Source organism: Lissotriton vulgaris, chromosome 8 (assembly GCF_964263255.1).
Source record: "Lissotriton vulgaris chromosome 8, aLisVul1.2, whole genome shotgun sequence".
In the NCBI taxonomy this organism is placed as follows: Eukaryota; Metazoa; Chordata; class Amphibia; order Caudata; family Salamandridae; genus Lissotriton; species Lissotriton vulgaris.
The window spans coordinates 603,745,163-603,759,427 of NC_141696.1; the positions used below are offsets into that span (position 1 = coordinate 603,745,163).

General features: G+C 39.8%; 1 protein-coding gene across 6 annotated transcripts in view; it reads left to right on the forward strand.

The window, feature by feature from the left end:
• Positions 1-14,265, forward strand: part of TBC1D23 (TBC1 domain family member 23) — a 714,314-nt gene that overhangs the window by 283,684 nt on the left and 416,365 nt on the right. The window lies entirely within an intron of this gene.

Consider the following 14,265-nt stretch of genomic DNA (forward strand, 5'->3'; position numbering starts at 1 on the left):
TCCCAGCAGGGACCAGACTCTTAAATAGTTACTTGGATTCATGTACCAAATGTAGGGAAACTGAGCCTAGCTCTGGGGCTTGTGAGAAATCCAGTTCCAAAAAGATAATTGCTCAGGGTTTAGTATTTGGTCAAGGGTACACCCCTTCAGGAATGCTTGAGAGAAGACTTATTGTTTTCTATTTTGCTGAAATACTATACTCCATTTTGTTGTGCTGAACACCTTTTGTTCCTAGTCTTAAATACTACCTCACCTTCAGGCTTTGACGAATCCCTCTTGATCCTTCCTGGCCCCCTTTTCACAAATTTCCGATTATTGGAAATATAAGTACCTCAAAAATAACAGGAAAATCAGTTTCTCAAACGCATTATCTTATTATTTTCGTTCTCTTATGGTCATCACAGTTGAAGTAATATTAAAAGTGTTGGTTCACATACAGTATCTTGTGCAAAAAAGAATGGACACAACTGCAGAAATGTTAAGTGTAGTTTCAGCAAAGATTCATTTTGGAAATTCCATAAAGATGCATAGTTTCTGTATCTAGGTGGTTTACCGCTTGGAAAACATGGAAGGGTTTGCTTATCCTAGGCAGCCTGCTTATAGTACAAAAGGTTTTGAACCATACTGCATACAAAAACAGTTTTTACTTAGGTTTGTGTTTGAAAAACAACTGCAGTCCACTTCTAACGATGAATATCCTACCACTTGCATTCCAACACTATTCCTTGTGAAAAGGTGTGTCATGGTTCACAAACCTAAAACAATTGTGTAAAGCAAGAACTACATCCTGGATGACATTGGTTTATGGTTCATTTTAATTCAAATTCCACAATTGACATGCTTATTATGCACCTCTCAAAGGAGGTTTACCCCAAAGTAAATTTAGTAATCCTGTGTATATCTTAATGGGTTAGATGCACGCCAATGCAATGGATGATTTATTGGACAAACAGCTGAAACTTGTTTGCTCCATGTGCATTTTACTCATTAATAAAAAAATATATATTCTTGATTCTGTTCATGGACTTCCCATTCCACCAATGATTGCCACATGATGCCTATTGGCTGTGGATATTAGTCTAAAGACTGTTTAATGGTGAACTAAGAAAACACCTGGGGGGAAAGTCTCACAGACATGCCTTGGAATGCCCCTCCATTCTCCAAGAAAACCAAACCGTTATCCCTCAACATTCAAGAGTTGGGTCCTAAATTAAGCCATTCATTTGCTGATAAGTAGCAGTGAATGTTTTTAATCAACATGCATGTCTTTTGCCTTGCTTTTACAGCATTTTATATTTTACCTCCTCCTCTTCGCTGCAATGGTTAAGCTTAGTTAAAACATAGCAACTCTTACTTCCTTGGCTAGTGCAATAAAAAAAAAAATGTAGTGTTTAAAATATACAGGCATATTGTGGCAGTTGACAATATTTGATCTTCCTCCCGAAGTCTGTGATGTGATTTTAGCAGCCAGCCTGCAGGAAGCAGAAATTTGTAAAATATTGTACAGAACACTGTATTTATCCTCTTTCTGCTTCCCACTCTCAAATCCTTCTCTTTATTTTGACCCTTGCCCAACAGGGCTCTGCTCTGGGTACTTTCAAAGGGTACCCTTCGTCCCTTTCTGCCTTCTTGTGGCTGCCAGACCAACCCTCCTTATTAAAATTCCCCTATTGTAAATAGATTTCTTAAGGGGCCTGTAAATATATTCCGGCCTGCCCCATTTATCATTCCTCAGTGAGACCTTAATTTGGTTCTCACCTTCCTAATGTGCTCTCCGTTCGAACCTCTGCTCAACTGCCCCTCCATCTGCTTTCCATCAAAACAACCTTTTTAGTCGCAATAACTTCCCCCAGGAGGGTGAGTGAATTGCAGGCTCTATCATCAAAGCCTCCTTACCTGACCATTTTCCCTGATAAATTGTTGCTTCGCACTAGGGCCTCTTTCTTACTGAAAGTGGTAACACCATTCACGTGGGGCAATTAGTCACCTTGCCCACTTTCTATGCTCCTCTGCACCCCTCTAAAGAGGAGGAGCAGCTCAAACATATGGACCCAAAAAGAGCGTCTTTCTACGTTGACCGCACTAAAGAGTTCCGAGTTGAAGACCAACTCTTCTTGGCGTACATTGGATTGAAGAAAGATCGTACCCTGCAGAAGTTGACTATCTTGCGGTAGGTCAACATTTGCTATACTCTGGCCAAGAAACAGCCTCGTGAAGTCTTATGAGCTCATTCTACAAGGGCTTAGACTGCGACCAATGCGTTGCAACATGGTGATCCAGTCTTTGGCATATGTCAGGCAGCAACAAGGGCATCACTGCACACATTCACCAAGTACTACTTCCTGGACAGTCAAGTCTGCAAGGATGGCCTTTTTGGCTGCTCTTCCTACAGGACTTCCTGGTGTAAACTTGTCTGCAGTCCCTTGCTAGTGGTAGTGCGGGGGTATCTATTCTAAGTTAAGGAATCTGCGGCTAGATGTCTCGATCAGATGGACGAGTTACTTTACTTTACGCCTTATCTGGTAGAGACTTCATCTGGTAGAGACCTAATTTAGCCACAGATTCCTCACAGAGCCTCCCCCATCCACCCCACAAGGCAGACTGGTTTGTCAGGTCAGGGCTGATCCCTTTCAGGGCCCTAGTTGTTCTATACACACCACTGTCAGTGCACTTAATGCATCCGTGCTCATGGCAAGCAAATTCGTTAAAAGTAACTGATGTCCGCACGCCGATGTGGCACCTATATAGGTAACGCGTATATCAATTCTGGTGTGAACGATGCCAACTACGTCACGTGGAGCCGGCCGATACCACCAAACAGGCGCAAGGGTATAGCTCGAGCAAAGGTTTCCTGATCCAGCCAGCCTTGGATATTCTAAGTTAAGTAATTTGTCCTTCAAGACCTACAACATTGGGACAGAGTAGGTATAGAAAAGGTTAGTCATTTTTCCACACTGTTACTCGAATGAAATTCCCGTCACTAGTCGAGGATTGACATACAAGACTCAACAGAAACACCAGAGGGAGGTCCGCAAGTGTCTTAAAACTTCCCTCACACACCTTGCGGTGTCATGCTTCATCATTGGGCCACATCAGACACCTAGGCGCAATCCAACACTCTAGGTGGAGCGTAAGATTTTTTTGACGAAGACAGGTGGTAAGGGTAGTAAAATAAAAAAAGGTGGGGGTGATTCTACACACAAGACACTTGCAAGATTAAATGGAAAGGAAAACATACAAAACATATATGGCGGGATTAATTCTTCCCACACTGACAGGACCAAACTTAGCAGTAAAGTGAAATAAAACAGGCTAGAGGTTTCCCAGTTTCTACTTTATTCTATAGGGAAAACTCTGGCTGGATTAAAATAAGATAATGGGGGTATATATAGGGAAATTATGATCGCTCAATCCCCTCTGCTTCTACCAACATGTTTCTGCCTTTTTTGGATCCCTCCAACTGGGTGGCTTTAGGCTTTCATCGGGGTGTTGGTCCCTGTTCTCCAATCCTCCCCCAAGTCGGCTGAATATCACCTTAATAATTTTTTTTCGAAATGGACAAATCTGTTCCACCTTGTATGTCCCCCTCGCCAGAATTCTGTGGGGAAACAGATACCTAAGGAAGTAAACACACATAAGGTACTCCATGAGTGTCTAACATGAGTGTATAACCAACCATCAGGATATCTATGTGACTCATTCTACTGGTTTTTCACAGAGTCTCACGTCATCTTCTCACTTACACGCAGCCATTAAAAACCTTTTGTGTACCATCCACTAAGGTTTTGCACACACTTAAAATATGTGGTTTAACAAAACACACATAGTGCCACAGAACTCGCATCAACATTTCTTTCATATATTATATCAAAAAAAACATCTATGGGTTCTTACTTACACGAGTTTAAGAGAACTGCTCTTAACCCAGGACTGTGTGGGGCAGGTTCTCTCGCCGTCACACTGTAGATGTTAATGAGCGCATTAGTATTTAAAAGGTCAGGCTCTGGATTTTATTTACATCCATTCTTATATCCCCTCAATTGTTAGCATTAGGTTCTACACGCAGTCCCTTGCTCCCGGATATTTACTTACTAGTCACAAGAGAACGACTTGTCTTGTGCTCCAACTTTCGCAGTCCACCGCCGATGCAGTGCTTGCACAAAACGCCGTTTCTATATACCCTGTTTTCCCTCGCGTGTCGGTCCTACTTCCTGAATGCCACTGAACATAGTGATAGGAATACCTGCGCACGTCTCGTTATTTTATTTTACGTGGGCGCCATCTTAGAAGAGTGAATGTTGTATTTCACTTAACGGATGCCCTCTCATGCTAACTAAAAGGGTATTCTATTACTAAGGTCATAGTATCGTAATCGTTCGCTTTTCTTGGCATTAGAGTCAGATGTAGAAAAAACGAACAGATCGGAAAATACCAGCAGCGGTATTTCATGATTCAAATCACGGGATATATTTAAACTTATATTTGCATAGTAGTTCTGTTTTTTATGGACTGCTTACCTAATTTATCCTATTATAAAACAAACACCCAGATCGAAAAATCTTTATTGATGTTATTAATAAGAAAATGCATTGGGTGTAAAAATATAAAATTATATTTTTTCTCCTCAGAAGATAATTTTATTAACCTTATAGCCAGGTGGAAGGAGGGTGAAAGGAAAACACAATATAGTGAAGATGCTGTTTAAAACTTAATGTATTGTCATCCTAGATACAGTGTGAGAACAAGTCCTTCGTGCTACTGGGTAACGTGAGTCTATAGGCCAAGTGCACATCAATATATTTTGTCGCAATAAACTTCTTATGACTCATTTTATTTTGTCAGCATGCCATGTAATTGGAACCAGGGTATTTGATCATTCAGGCCTGTTATACTGCTGCGTAATCGTTCCACCCAACGTTGTTCTCTTAGCATCAAAATTTCGCCCACATTCCCAGTACCAGCTGGTATGTTCGGTTTGTCTAACACCGTCCATTGGAGATCTTTCTCATTGTGGCCTTTTTCCTGATAGTGTGCTGTCATTCTGGTGTTTGTTTTCCCGCACCTAATCGTACTCATGTGTTCTAGGATGCGGGTCTTGACTTTCCTTGTGGTCATGCCCACGTATAACATATTACAAGGGCACTTCAGGAGATAAATAAAATTTCGAGTGTTACATGACGTGTGTTTTCTTCTCTCCCAAGGTGTTTTTAGGCCAATGTCAATTTCTCTTCCATTCATAGAGTACGGGCAGGCTTTGCAGTAGCCACAAGCATAGTGGCCTTCTACTGGTGGTAGCGCCCAAGTTCTCTCTAGAGGTAACAGTTTTTTCCATGTTTCTAGGCCGTGTGTGTACTATCATATCTTTTATGCTGGCACTTTTCTTAAATGAGAAAAGGGGTAAAGGTTGATTTAGCCCATTGGAATTCAAAATCCCCCAGTTCTTCTGTATGATCTTCTTCATATGATCAGATGCTGTGTTGAATGTTGTAACGCAGATACTTTTCTCAACTCTTTCTTTCATGTTAGTTTCCAGAAGGGCTTCTCTATTACAGTTTCTTGCCCTTTTGCAGGCCTTTTTTATTACCCTTTTAGGATAATCCCGCTGGCTCAATTTTTCACTGAGAACATCGGCTTCTCTTTTATAGTCCGATATTTGAGAACAGTTCCGGCGGAGTCGCAGGAATTGCCCGTAGGGCAAGTTTTCCCGGAGCGAACGGAGATGAAAGCTCTTGAATGAGAGCAAGTTGTTCCTATCGGTAGGCTTGTGGAACACATTGCTGATTAATTTTCCTTCTTTTGGTATGATGTTCAAATCCAAAAAAGGGAGACATTCCTTTGTGATAGTCCCAGTAAAAAATAGAAAAGGATTCCTGCTGTTCAACCAGGATAAAAATGCTTCCACAGAATCTCTATCTCCTCTCCAGATGATCAATACATCATCAATATATCGGCGCCAAACCCTAATCTGATTAGAAAAGGAACTTGATCTGTTAACACTTTAAATACAGACGAGGTCCAACATTGATGCAATATAGGTTTCTCTGCTATGTGGGCTTGATATGTGAATAAGGGAACTAGAGAAACTATTATCCCTTGTCTCTCTTTTGTGGGTACTACTAGTCGAGGATTGCCAAGTACTCACCGGACAGTTACTCACGCATACAAAGTTGGTGCACGCCCGTAAACCGCAATGAAACATTCATCGAGATGAGCCTACAATGCATGCACTTATGCAGCTGCTTTTTACAATGGGGTGAAGTCTCACCATGTACTGTGATGTATAACAGGTAACTGTTTATAATGGGAAATAACAATAACGTTTCTTTAAAAAGTAAATCCATGGAGGATTAGCACAGCTAGCTTTAATGAACCTGTTATCTGCACTCAGCCTTGTAGACTTGTAGTTGGCCCTTTAGATTTGGAAGGTGAGGTGGGTTTGGTGACTTTGTTGCAGACAGTGAAATTATTTCTGCAAGCTAATAGGGATGTGTGCTGGCTACTTTGATATTCTCTATGTATATACATACTTTATGAGCTTAACTTGGTGCTATTGTATCAGAGGCCCCCTGAATTAATAATGCATTAATTCAGTTACTATCATATTCTGATGACTTCGTTCTGATTTCCTGGGTCAACCCTTAGTGGCGAAGTATGTTGAATTTTATCTTGGCCTAAAAACAAATGTAGTACATCTAAGATCCTGACTGTTGGCCCTTAGAACTCTTGTCCGAAGGCTATTATTAATGGTGGTCTGTGCTTGGGAGTGTTATTTATTTTTCTTAAGGTTCTGTTACTTTTGGCTCGTATATAAATAGGGGAACACAGTTGACCATAAAATCTGCAAATGTTGTAAAAATTATTGATGGGATTCTTAGTTTCTTAAGGGGCCATTCGCATTCCTTCAATGCTTGCTCCATACAGAATGTCTCTGTGGTGACACGCGAGGTGAGAGGTTTGAGTTATGCCATGGTACATTTGTTGCAAGTGGAGAAAATAGAGTTTTGAAATGTCCCTTTTCCGCCCACCAGTAGAAAAGCTTGAATTTTTTTTTAGAGGACAAAATAAGCTGTTCCCCAATATTTTCATGGTCTAATCCACATTTAGTGCATGATCCTACTAGACTTTCTTGGCCTGGAAAATCCTTTACTAATTACATGGCTATCTTTCGTAAAACAAACATTAGAAAGATTAGGCTGCAACGAAGTGTGTAGGTGTCCGCATATTATCCTGACCTCTCCCTAAGAATGGAGTTGCTACATTATTTCTCTTTGGTGCTTACCTTATTCACTTAAGTAAACACAAGGAGATGATGGATGGAGATCTAAAACTTTTCATACACTCACCCCCAATCACAGATCTGGGTTACATCCATCAATATTCTTTAGCTTACTTCGCCACCTCAGTTCAGACCCAACTATATGCAAATCAGTCTTGACCCTGTGCCTCATGGGAACAGTCCAGCCCGAACTGCCAAGCCAGGTCTTTATTGAACCGGAAACAAGCATCCTGGGACCGGTTTCTGGGTAACACCCTTCATCAGCCAGGCTATCTTGAATCCAGTGGCAAAATGAGCAAGGGACCCATGTCTGGGCATACCCTGCCAACTTAGGGCGGACAAAGCAAACACAAGGAGATGATGGACGGAGCGCTAAAACTTTTCAGACACTCACCCCCAGTCACAGATCTGGGTTTTACCCATCATCAGTCTTTAGCTCACTTTGCCATATTATCCTGACCTTTTCCTAAGAAAAGAGTTGCTACATTATTTCTCTTAGGTGCTTACAAAGTCAAAGTCAAAAGTTTTTATTTGTTTTGGTACTCAACAGAGGACCACAAAAGTATACATCACAAATTAATATAAAAGCAACATAGTTTTAAAAAATTTATACAAATTATAACAGACAAATTCGTTCGGAGGCAATTTGCCCACTGCTAATAGTTCTTTTTCCTTTGTTAGCCTGCAGGTTCGGTAAATAGGGTCAATATATGAAGCACGAGCTACTACAACTTTAGAGTTTGGGCAGACAAATAATAAATGCTCCACAGCTTGCTCGCCTCCTTGACATAACGAGCAAAGATGGTTAGTTTCCCCAGCCGACCATTTAGATGTATGAGATTGGACAGGTAGGATCCCTAATCGTAACATCAAGATCACCCTCCTTACACTATGAGTTAGGGACAACAAAATATAAGGCTGGATATGTTTATATTCTATGAGTTCAGTATATGGTTTAAAAGTTTTTAGTTTTCTGATATGCGCGTAGTCCAGGTCAAAACTCAACCTTGGTGTAAAACATTTAAGAAAAAGTTTTAGTTGTGATACAGACCAGGTAAGTAATATTTCTGTAGTAATTTCAGCCATTTGAAATGCAGCTGACATATTCCCTGAGAAAGTTTGTTTAGTTGCTTCTGTATCAAAGGTTTCCTTTTGTAGTAAAAACCTGAGTGTCCCCTCCTTTGCATGGAGGAGATTGTAGGCCCACCTAATAATGTTGGCCACAGCCGTGGCGTAAGCACTTGTTATTCCAAATTCTAACCTTAGAACCTGTACTGGTGTAGCAGCTGGGACCTTCATCATTCTTTTCAGTATTTTCCCCTCTTGTCGATCCATGAAGCCCCATTGCTTTAAAGGTATATATTCTGTAGCATAAGAGAGGACCGCAGGGATTTTCACTTTATATATTTTCAGTAATGAGGAAAAGTGCCTGCTCCCCGTGGCACTATAGAGTCGTGAGAGTGCTCCGGCGTGTAGATCAGATTTCTTTGTTAATTTATCTATATGCTTTGTGTTTGTTAGATTCTTTGAAAGAATCCTGCCGAGATATGTATATTCTATTTCTTCATCGATCTTTTCATCTCCCAGCCTCCAATTGTATTTGACGGTTTTTTTTTTCTTCCAGAAAATGCTACGATTTTTGTTTTCTTTACATTAGGAAGTAAGAAATTTTTATTTGAATATAGATACAAAGTGTCAAGAGCATTTTGCAAACCGAATGGTGTGAGATCGAACATAACTATGTCGTCTGCATAGAGCAACAAATGGATACTTTGATTGTTTATTTTTGGAGGCAGGTTTGAGCCCTGCTGTAGCTGCTTTGGCAGGTCACTGAGGTAAAGCGAAAATAACATAGGGGCTAGTAAACATCCCTGTTTAAGACCGTTCTCTGTATTTATTACTTTCGTTAAACCTTTTTCGCCCCCCATTTGGACTTGACACCACGTTGTTGTGTGGAGGCTTATTATTACCTGTAGCAGATGTTCATTGATTCCAAAACCCCTCAGTTTACTCCATAAAGTAGGTCGATCGACACGATCGAATGCGGTCGAATAATCTATAAAAGCCATATAGATCGTCTGTTTTCTTTGTGTCACATATTTATCGAGAATAACCTGAATAATTGCAATGTTGTCCGTAACAGAGTGCTTCGTCCTGAATCCAGCCTGGAACATTGGTATCAGTCCCAGCGAAAAAGCCCAGTTTTTTAATTGCAATAAAACTTCAGCTGCAAAAAAATTTCCGGACGCATCCATCAGAGCTATTTGACGGTAATTTCCTGCTACCGTTTTACAACCTTTTTTATGAATGGGGATAATAATGCTCCCCTGACACGATTTTGGTACTGTTCCAGTGGTCAAGATATAATTGAATAGTGGGGTTAACAAAAGACTCCATTCCTTTGGGTTCATCTGCAAGACCTTGATAGGAATTTGGTCGGGGCCAAAGGCACCTGTGCTTCTTGCCCTTCGAATGTGAGTTTCTACCATTATATTTGTTGTTTTAGGAATTAATGGTTTTTGTTTCTCCTTTGCATTATCTGTATAGTTTTCTTCAAATTTGACCATATTTGATTTATAGAGATCTGTCAGATAGATTTCCCACTGTTTTGGAGGAACCGGTACTGCTAGTAATTTCTTTTTTGTTCCTGTTAGTTTAGCTATTAGTGACCAATAAGTTCTCTGGTTTGGTTCTTTTGCAGCGATTTGTAAATCGACCCAGTTTCGATCTTGAATAGTTTTTTTCTTACTTATTTTTTCTCTTCTCAGCTGGTTTTTCAGTTTGTTTATTTCTTTCTTTTTAGTAGGAGAAGAATGTAAATATTGAACACGTATCAGTTTATTTAGTTTTTTCCTTATCTGAGAGTTCCAGATTTTTTTTGAGCTTTTCTTCATCTTATTACCAGCATTTCCTTGGAGATTCATTTTTATTAGTGCCTCTTTTAATTCGGTAAGCATACTCTCAAAATTTTCTATAGGGTCTTCTGAGTGCTGATTCTTTAAGAAGTGTTTTTGCTGAACCAGTGTTGCTATTTTGCCCATAAAAGATGAATTCCAGAAGATACGTCTCTGGTTGCTGTTTACCAGAGTTTCATTTCTACAAAGAATCATCTGTCCTTTTGTTGCAGACTGAGCCGACCAATTGGTTCGTAATTGCATCATGGCGTGATCGCTGTCTGATGAGAAGTTGGAGTGAAGATGGGAAATGGTTTCATATAGATCTTTGTCACAGATGATATAATCTATTATCGATGGACTCCCGTTTCCCTGTCTTGTATATGATGCCGGGATGTCTCCTTCAATGTTCCCATTCAAAATTACCCCATTTATATTAAATAGTGCAGATAACATTATTTTCCCTCTTTTATTTGAGCGGATGTCTCTGGGGAATTGGGGAGTATGAGGTTCCAGGCTTTCCTCTTCGAAAATTCTTCCCCACTTTTTTATTTCTGAATTAGAAATTTTCCCATTGAAATCGCCCATAATCATAAAAAGAGGAAACATATGGGCTTCTATTGTTTGTTTAATGATTTCCAAGATGTCTTCACATAGCATGTCATACTTTTTTCCTGGAGGGGCATATATGTTGAAAAGCAACATTGCTCTTTGGGGACTCATGTTATCGGTTTTTAGAAAAAATTTGATGCATTGCAAATTATCGCTGTTGGTCTCAACTATCTCTTGTTCCCAAGTACAATCCTCTCTCATTAGAATAGCCAAACCTCCTTTGGCATGGCCCCGATTAGTAGCTTTTGCAGGTATGTTGTAGACGTAGTACCCTTTTTGTGAAAAGGGTTCTGTTGCCCAAGTTTCTTGTAAGGTTAAAATTTCAGGTTGGTTTTTTAGAACTTCCTTCATTTTATTAGTTGTGCTCCCTGCAACATTCCACGATATAAGCTTTAGACCTTGGTTAAACAGAAATCTTCAGTTGGTTAGTACTTTTGCTGCAGTTCAGCATCCCCGGCAGCCATGTCCACGACTTCTCGGATTCAATATCGGTAACTTTGTTCTCGTTTGTATCCAGGTACCAAACTTCCCTTTCTCCTTTGTTTAAACGAATTTTCAGGATCGCTTCTCCCTGTCTCAAATCTCTAAAATTGCTAGCCCCCAAGTTTTCAGGCATCAATGAAGATCTGGGACCATTGTTTGGATAAGAATTAGGGATTCGCTGCCTATTGTTGTTTACGGTTTTATAGTTTGTATTTCCTTTGGACTCAACCTTCTCAATTACGTCATATCCAAATCTGTGTATTGTTTCTTTTTCCCTAAGTATAATCCCAGGTATTACGGGAGACCAAAAGGAAACTATTGCAATTTTATTTTGACCACTTTTGGGGAGAGTCACTAGATTAATTTCCCGGCTAGTCAAAAGTTGAAGAGGCTTTATATTTTGCAGGAGATTGAGTATCCTGCCTCTATTAAGTGGTGTATTATCTGTGGGGAATAGTTCTTCAAATTGAAGTGCATTTGACTGTATATTTGCACTGCTTGCGTTGTCCTTCATGTTAGTTCTATTGACATCAATACTTTCGTGTCTTGTCTTATTGACTATCTTAGTTGGGAGATATTCGTCCGCCCTTGGGTTCAGTTCTGGCTTTATATCTGTGCATAATCCTTTGGGAGATTCTCCTTTTTTACTCATATATGGTATACTTTTCTCGTCATTTTTCTCCTGTAGATCTCTTTGGGGTATATTGATTTTTTGGAATTTAAGTTTGCGGTTTTTCTTTTTTTGGATCCTTCTGAGAGGTTTTTTCTTCCTTTTATTTTTTCCCTTTTCCTCTGTTTCCTTGGTTTGATCAATTGTAATTTCTACTACTGGGGGTTCTGACTTAGTTTTTGTACAAGAATCTTCATCTTCCTTTACTAAGTCTTTATCATGTGAATCCTTTTTCATTTGTTTGTTAAAAATTGGGAATTGCTTTTGATTCTTTTGCGTCTTTCTCTGAATAATCTTTTCAGAGAATAAATTATTGAATTGTTAGTAGATTCCGTTTTTATCCTTTTATGAGTTTCTATGAGATCTTCTTCTGATGTCTGAGTAGAGGAGTGTCGATTACTTTGTTTATAGTCGTTTTCCTTTTGATCAATAGTATCCTTTGTTTGATTTTCTATTATTTTTAAGGACTCCTTCTTTCTTTTCTCTTCTACTAGGAATTTTAGAATGCCAATTTGGACATCCAGGGTTTGATCTGAATTTTCAAGGATGTTTCCTAGAAAGGAGAGAACCGATTCTAGGTGCTTACCTTAATCAGTACACTAATAAGCTACAAAACCCCTTAATAAGATCTTGTGTTGTCTTTATGACTGGTGCTGGGATGTGACCATATCTTGAATAAATACACAACCATTAGAAGACGTTTACTCGTTTTAGGTTTTAGATCTGGTTTAATCTGGGGACTACTGAATTTTCGTAAAGGTATGTGTCCTCAGTAAAATATTTATATTGGACCATAATAAACTATACTGACTGACTGGCCGATTGTCCAGTGCACTGTTTAAATTAAGCTGCTCAACAAAATGTTGCACTTCAAATTTCCTACAGTTAAGTGTTTGCAAAGAGTTCCACGCAGTGCCTCAAAACAGTGGCGTAACGATACTTGAGGGGGCCCCCCTGCAAAGCACATGGAGGGGGGCCCCCACCTAAGGTCCGGCCCCCCCATCTACCACTGTGCCCCACCGCCCAAAAATCTGGTATTTCTTTATTTGAAACCTCCAACAATCAATGAAATGCCTCTATATTGTCTTGCTCAAAATTCTATTGAGATATTGGCAAAAACTCTTAACATATAAGCTACGCCATTTGTAACAATACTGTCAAAAGCAGATTATTTAACCGAGGCAGCAATCGGAACAATTTCAAGGAGTGATCCTATTGTCTCAGGAACTGCCTCTGAAGAACAAAAAACTATGAAGGTTCTGAATTAGAATTAACAATATTGGACTATAATGTGAACGTGAAAATTTGAAAGACAAACCCAAACCTGCAACTTCATAGACTCAACCGACAATATGCATGAGAAGTACACAAGATATAACGCCTGTGAAATTCAAGAGAAATAGGAATTATCTGCATGCCACACACTAGCGACTGTCAAGGGTCACAGAAAGTGTCACAGACACACTAGTCCAAATTCTAAATGTGTTTAAATGTAATATTCAGGGATAGTGATGTGTGTTTTCAATATTGTAACAGCAGCTGCTCTCTAATATTACTGCAAATAATCTCTGTGACACCCTCCCATTTCTCATATGTGTGAGGTCCTGATTTGATCTAAAAGAAACTATTTTATAGATGTTGCATGAAACAAAACATTCCTCTACAAAATGTCTGTAATAGACACAAGTATCACCAATAATGAAATAAAGCAAAGGTAAGTGAAATTTAAAAAAAAATCTGTTTAAGAATCATTTGATGTCATCAGGGCAAGACTCTGCAGAACAAAGCTGGTTTTATCAGGCGGCCCCCTGAAAGTCTGGGGCCCTGGGCCGGAGCCCACTTTGCCCATGCCTTAAAACACCTCTGGATAGCATCTGCCTTTAATGGATGCAACAATCTCCCATGCAGTAATGGCAGTTTCTGAGGCAGCAGTTGTGACCTGGGGAGAGTAAAGGAGGTCCTTGCAAGAGGCGAAGGATATGGCTCGACAAACATGACAAGTGGCAGAGCACTTAGAATCAGGTCTGGGCCCTGGCATGGAACAGGAGCTGAGAATTTACTGTACGTGAAAGGAAGTCTGAGGGAAGATAGCAGCCCATCACGAAGTGGTGGGCATGTAAATGCAAGTAATAGGGTAGCCAGAGACAGTCCTGCAGGCAAAGTAGCACCAAAACCCACACACCTAAAAAATTTGAAAAGATGTCTTGCAGCTCCTCATGTTGGATCGCAACTTGGAATACCAAATGCATGTACATTTTAGTAAGAAGCATCCAAAACTGCACAAGCGACACATGATTGCTAACAAATAGTAGCTAGTTATACGTTTTCTT